We start from the raw sequence: 6,388 nt of genomic DNA on the forward strand, positions 1-6,388 counted from the left end.
GCTTCTTTTTGAGATTTGCAGGCTGGGCATTTCTTAATCCTCTTAGTATTTGATTATGTACAGTAGATCTTTCTGACTTACGGTGCTAGGTCAATGCCTTATAAAAATTTAAGTATGTCGTACCTATGCAGTCCCCTTTGTTAAACCAAATGTATAATGATGTCATCTAAGAATGAAATTAGGGTTTGGGTTTTCCTTCTTTTTTTTTAACTACAGAATCTGTATTTCATAAAACCTTTGTGTTACAGGTTTTATTTTTTCATTCACTAATTCTTCATCTCTGCAGTTTTTCCATAATTTTCTTACTGAGTCCTTTCATTTGCCTTTTGGGAGTAATGTCATGAGTGTCTTAAGGTATTTCTCTAATATCCTAAGTTTAATTAAGATCAGAATCACTGGGCTAGAGGGCTTGTTAGTGAACTCTTCCAGGACTCCTGTTTCTTTCCTGATTTCAAAATATACATCCTTAGTAGGTGTTGTCTCATCTCCTACTTTGACACTATGGTACTAGATAGAAGTTGCTATTTTCATATGACTGCTCCATTCTATTCTTTCTTTATATGGAATTGGAACTATTTGTTGACTGGTTTCTCCTGTTTTGTGTCACTAGCATTTTCACCATTTTTATCTACCTTGGATCAGTACTACTAGTAAGGTTTCTTTGTTTCTTTTGTGACTGAAAGGAATGAAAGAGCAAAATATTCCTTTCCTTTATCATTAGTTTTGCTAGTCACTAAGCTTTTCTTAACTGTTTTCTCTATTTTTATAGTGTCTAATTTATGTTGGTTGCTGTCTGGCCTTCACCTTTTCCATCTGTTACGTTTCTCTTTACAGGAGAGTTTAATTCATATTCCTCTGCCTTCTTTTTTTCCCATGGACAACTCAGTTTAAAGTTTTGTTCCCCTTGGAATTTATCAGACTCAGCACAGGTTTATTGCTACTTGTGGCTCTCCTCTGTATGTCCATATTTGACATGAACAGGACAAAATGCCAGCTTCACTCAAGTTGTTCTCTCATCTTGAATGCATCATCCTGAAGTCTGAAAAATAGCTTGGTTTGGGTGCAGTGTCTTGAATTAAGCTGGGAAGGCTTTAAAAGTTGGAATAATACTTTGCTGACTGGTTGAATTCCCTGGGGAATAGCTCACAAGTTAAAATTCTTTGCAATGATTTTTTGTTTTATATGTTAAAGGTGCTTGAAATCGCCTTTCTTGGTCCCTGGTTTGATGTGTTGTTTTCTGATGTCTGCTACCCTTTCCCTTCTTGGAATCTGCTACCTAGCATGGGCATCCATATGTACTTAAGGCTGTACAATTCCTGTTACCAGTCATTTCAAAGGTGTTACTGTTCGTGTTTGTGCAGTTTGCTGCTGAGCCTATAGCTTTTACTGTTGCCCAGGAAGAAACTAATTATTTCTTACTAAGGGACTTTCCCACGGAGCTTCAGAAATGCCACTTTATTCCAGGCCTCTTTTTCTTTCTTATCAATGAGAATTTCTCTGTTTACCCAGTCCTGTTGCCGATGTGGAAATAATTGAAGATACCATATCCTTGTTATCTTTGTCACTTATTTGAGTTTGGATTAGGTCTTCCTCTCTGGATTCTAAAGGTTGTTTAACATATTCCAAGTGCTCCAGGTGGTTTAAAAAGTACAGGAGCTACCTGGGAGACACAAAATGTAACAACTTTTACAAAATTCTTCCCTCGTCAGATGAAGCCTGAGGTTCTGCAGTCTGCAGGTTTGTGCACTCAAGCCAACAACGGTTCAATTATTTACCTCCCACTCACAAGAGTGGAATATTCTCTTAACAAGATCCCATGGTCCTTCTTCAGCTCCGTGAATTCTTTGACCCTGCATTTTCATTGTGATGCCAATCCATTCATTTTTATATGTCTGTACCCAAGAAGACTTGACAATGACTCTGGAGTTCTGTATTAGGTTGCATCTCATATCTTTGATGAAAAGCAATAGCACTTTTTCTCCTTGTCCTTTTCCAAGCTGATTTTCTGTTCTTAGCTGGATTTTACAAATTATCATTGCTTTAAAAGGCAACATCATGTAGGCTGGAAATCATTTAGAAAAGTCACCCACAAACAGTAACTGAATCTCAGCCATGACTAATGATAGTATTGCTGGTCTATAATTCAGTTAAATCTTAAAAAAAGATTTAAGCCTTTTATAATTTAAAGCCTTATGGTTAATCAACCATGTCCCTTATTACAGTTTTTTTGTTGGTTATAACTGCCATTGAAACTGCCATTCTCTATCACTACTTTTTTATTTTAATCCATAGGGTCTTGTTATGCCTTTGTTAAGTACATTAAAGTCTTCTGCTTTCAGAAGTCTTTCTTCTCGTGTAATGAATAACAGGCCATGATCAAATCATTGTATTCATCTTTCCAAACAGCTAAATTAAATTGAGCTGGTTTAGGTGTCTCAAGATAAGGCTTGGCTCCATCGTGTAGTTCTTATCTGTTGCCTTTCTTTTCCCTTTCAGTGACCAGGCTGTGTAGTGTTCAGTTAAAGTCTTGGCTGCATTAGGCCTAGATGGCTATCTTGAGCCACCAAACTTAATATTGCCATACAAGGATATCTAGTGCTTTTAATGAGGTCTTTTTCTTTAAATTAAAACAAACAGCAATATGTTTCTTTTCTTAGCTGAGTGCAACCCCTGTCAATGACACTGTGATTTTGCCACATCAGTGTTAGGTTAACTGCCTTACAGCAACCTGGATGAGCCCACTTGCTTTGCAAATACTTTTTAAGTAAAAGTATTTGCTGGTCTTCTGGAACACATTCACAACTTCAAAGTTGATTGGAAAAGAAAGCCCATTGCTTCCATCTGCTTGCCAGATAATTCTTTTCAAATTACTGATTGTCAGTTTCTAGCTATGCAACTTCTAGGATGTTTTATTTAATGAGTAGAACTAAACATCTTCCTAAATCTCATTGGCAATAGGTAATATTTCATTACCTCATGGATGTGTCTACATCATCCAACTTTCTTCCTAATGTAGAATATAATTATGAGATTCTGTCTGTCTTCTATATTTTTATTGATTATTTTATCATCTTTATATCAACTAAAGGATATATATCATGTTTAGGATTTTCTTCTAATATTTTGCAGGTAATGTACCTGAAAGCTGCCCAAGTTTACTAGTGCAGTTTCAGAACACAGAATGAAATTGCTCTGTACACTTCCTTAACTACAAGATAGGTACCTGTTCAATCGTCCTTTCAGGTACAACAGATTAAATTTGTGTGCATGGTTTCTTGTTTCTGTATAGTAGAACACCAAAGTACTAGAGAGATGTAGTAACTTGGTCCAACAAACATTTCGATTTCATGTAGTGTCTGTGTAATGAATGGAAAAAAACTGCAAGAAAAGAAATCGTGACACCAAAGAACTAGAGTCTACGCCTAGTTTTGCTACTGAAGCAGGATATTTTGAAACATGGACACAGCAATAATCTGTGGCCTTTGGCATCCTCTTTTATTTGTAAAGCTAATTAACCCTTAGCTTGGGGCCAAGTGTTGCAGATCAATCGTTTGCTGTTCGTGAGAATGAAGCGTGGGTACCTCTTGTGTTTCCTGAAGACAGGAAATGCAAAGTTCAGAGACCTCTGAACTGAGAATGTTAAGATGAGAAGACCTGAACATACCTCAACAGCCAAAAGGTAACTGAACAAGAGTCTGAAATTACAGGTCTCCTGCTGGGTTCTGCATGAGGATCCCTCTCAAGCACTGGCCTTCACCTCACAGTCCTTGGACAACATTTAAGAAGTCTATAAGGTAACTGAAAAGCTGGAGGCTTGAATTTGGTATGCAGACGTTTACATTGCCAAGGGAAAACACACCGACATCTGTAGAGCAATAAAGGTTGAGAACCACTCCTGCAGACTGCTTCCATAGGCCATGCAGCTTCCCTGTGGGAGGTGTGTAGGCCTGGACAGCACCACTCATCCCACAGGTCCTCTGTTGAACCAGGAGCTACCTGCAGGATTAACTACAGGATGGAGCTGTAGTAGCAAACTGGGGTGAGGGGGAGGAGTGTGATAACCACAGGGGTTAGAGCCTATGTGGCTTTGTTAGTACCGCACTTGCCAAGGGATCAGCATATGAGGCTGGCTGAGGGTTAGACATAAATGGTCACGGGTCTCTAGAGCTTATTTCAGCTGGGGAAGCACCTTCTGCCCATCATCTGTGCCCATGCTCAGACTTCAACTTGCTAAAGTGTTTACTCTAAAAAATATTCCACCTCTCGATGAATAACTACCATGGTGACACTTCCTCTGTGGCTGAGGATGCTTCTGGAGACCTGAGTGATGCAAACCTTCTTTTTGACTTTGTAAAGAAAGCAAAAATAACAAGCTTTCCTGGACTGAGGGCTCAGAACTAGTTTTTGCTGGAAGGGTAGTTTCTACTGCTGTGAGACCACACAGGCACACAAAACTGCCTCTCCCCTTTATTTTGCAACTTCACAGTGGCAGTTCATGCAGTTAAAGACTGTACAATTGTACACTTTACTGAGATTGGCAATTTAGAGTTTTGTCTCTTCTTTGCCCTGTCGTTCGTATCTGCAATGGCAAGAAGTCCAGAGGGAGTTTGTCTCTCCATTTCAGTGGTCTAGAATTCTGACATCTTCCTAGCCTTGGTTTGGAGGATAAGACAGGGTTCCCAGGTGGTCTCTTAACCAAATTAGTGATGTTTAAGAATGTCTAATTCTTAACCTCAGCTCTATTCACCCTGGTAGCCCCAAGCAGGATGTGTTTGGGAGATTCTAGTTTAGGACTGTGACATGGTATAGAGAGCAGATTTTTTTTCTTTTTTTTTTATGTAACAGCCACATCCTTCCCCTTAATTAAGAGTGTAAGGCAATTTATATAAGAATTTTGAAGTACTTTAAAGTGAGGCTTAACAATAATGTTCAGCTAACTGAAGCCAGCTGCTCCACATGGGAACTGAAAAGACTAAGAAATGTGTTTTGAATAATTAAAAATATGTCATAAATAACTTAAATGACTGTAGGAAGAGGAATGGAAAACTCCATCTTCAGAACATAGGGGATCTCTGAATTAACCAAATAGTTTAGCAGCAAGATAGTTCATAGTTCGAACAGCTGCAATTTCTTTATATAACACCTTCTCAGTCTTGCAGTGCAGGCTGCTGGAAGATTTAATCCCAGTATATCCATATAAATAAAGGCACAGTGTCTTGGAAGATCTTTGGGAGGAAAGAGAGAAAAAGAAATCTAGTCACTTCTCCTTGTGGCCAGAATCTGGGAGCACTCAGTCCTGAGCAACGGCTGTCATTATACAGACTGTCAGAAAAAAACAGAACGGTGTAAGTGAGTAGGCAGGAGAAAGGTGGGTGAAATGTAGTATTTACCAAACCCAGTGCCTCCTAAACTGTATAGGATGCTAAATGAATGCTGACCTCTTGGAAAAACAAGCCTGTGTATCTTAGAACCCAAGTATCAAAAGAAGTAAGATCATTTTGTCTCAGTCCCTCCATACCCACATGTGACTTCACACCACCACACTGTGCACGTAGCAATGGACGGCTGGGGAAGGGCTTCTCAACTCCATAGCTCGAGGGGCTCTAAACCTTCAAGTGGCTCGTGGTGTATGGTCACAAAAGTGGTCTGGCATGATGAAGAAAAAGAGAGCACGGTCACAGGTTTAACTTCATTCCCTTGCTTTGTTAGTCTATTAGAAGTGTTAGGTTGTACCAATCCTGTTGCAGCAGAGACCATCCGTCTCCTTTTGTGACACAGCAGCAGCTGCTCGTCACTGGTAGATTACGAGGCGAATGGAAAACCATAGCAACAAGTCAACAGCACTTCCTCGCCCAGACCACAGGCTCATGGAATGGGTCAGGATGGAAGGAGCACAGAGGGTCATTCCTCCAACCTCCCTGTTCGAGCAGGGTCATCCCAGAGCACATGGCACAGGATTGCCTCCGGACAGTTTTGGAGTATCTCCAGAGGGGGAGACTCCACAACCTCTGTGGGCAATCTGTCCCAGTGCTCAGTCACCCGCACAGTAAAGAAGTTCTTCCTCTTGTTCAGGTGGAACTTCCTGTGCATCAGTTTCTGTTCGTTGCCTCGTGTCCTAGTGCTTGGCACCACCGAGAAGAGTCTGTCTGACATTCTCCATTCAGATACCTATAGACATGGATGAGGTCCCCTCTCAGTCGTCTGAGCCTCTCAGGCTGAACAGGCCCAGCTCCCTCAGCCTTTCCTCGTGGGAACGATGCCCCAGTGCCCCGGTCACCCTCGCTGCCCTCGGCGGGGACCACCCGGCGTAGCCCCGCAGAGCCCGAAATGGCGGCCGGAGCGGGGCGGAAGTGCCCGGGCAGGAGGGCGGAAGCGGCTTCGCAGCCGG

The sequence above is a fragment of the Aphelocoma coerulescens genome, chromosome 1 (genome assembly GCF_041296385.1).
Source record: "Aphelocoma coerulescens isolate FSJ_1873_10779 chromosome 1, UR_Acoe_1.0, whole genome shotgun sequence".
NCBI classification, from domain to species: Eukaryota; Metazoa; Chordata; class Aves; order Passeriformes; family Corvidae; genus Aphelocoma; species Aphelocoma coerulescens.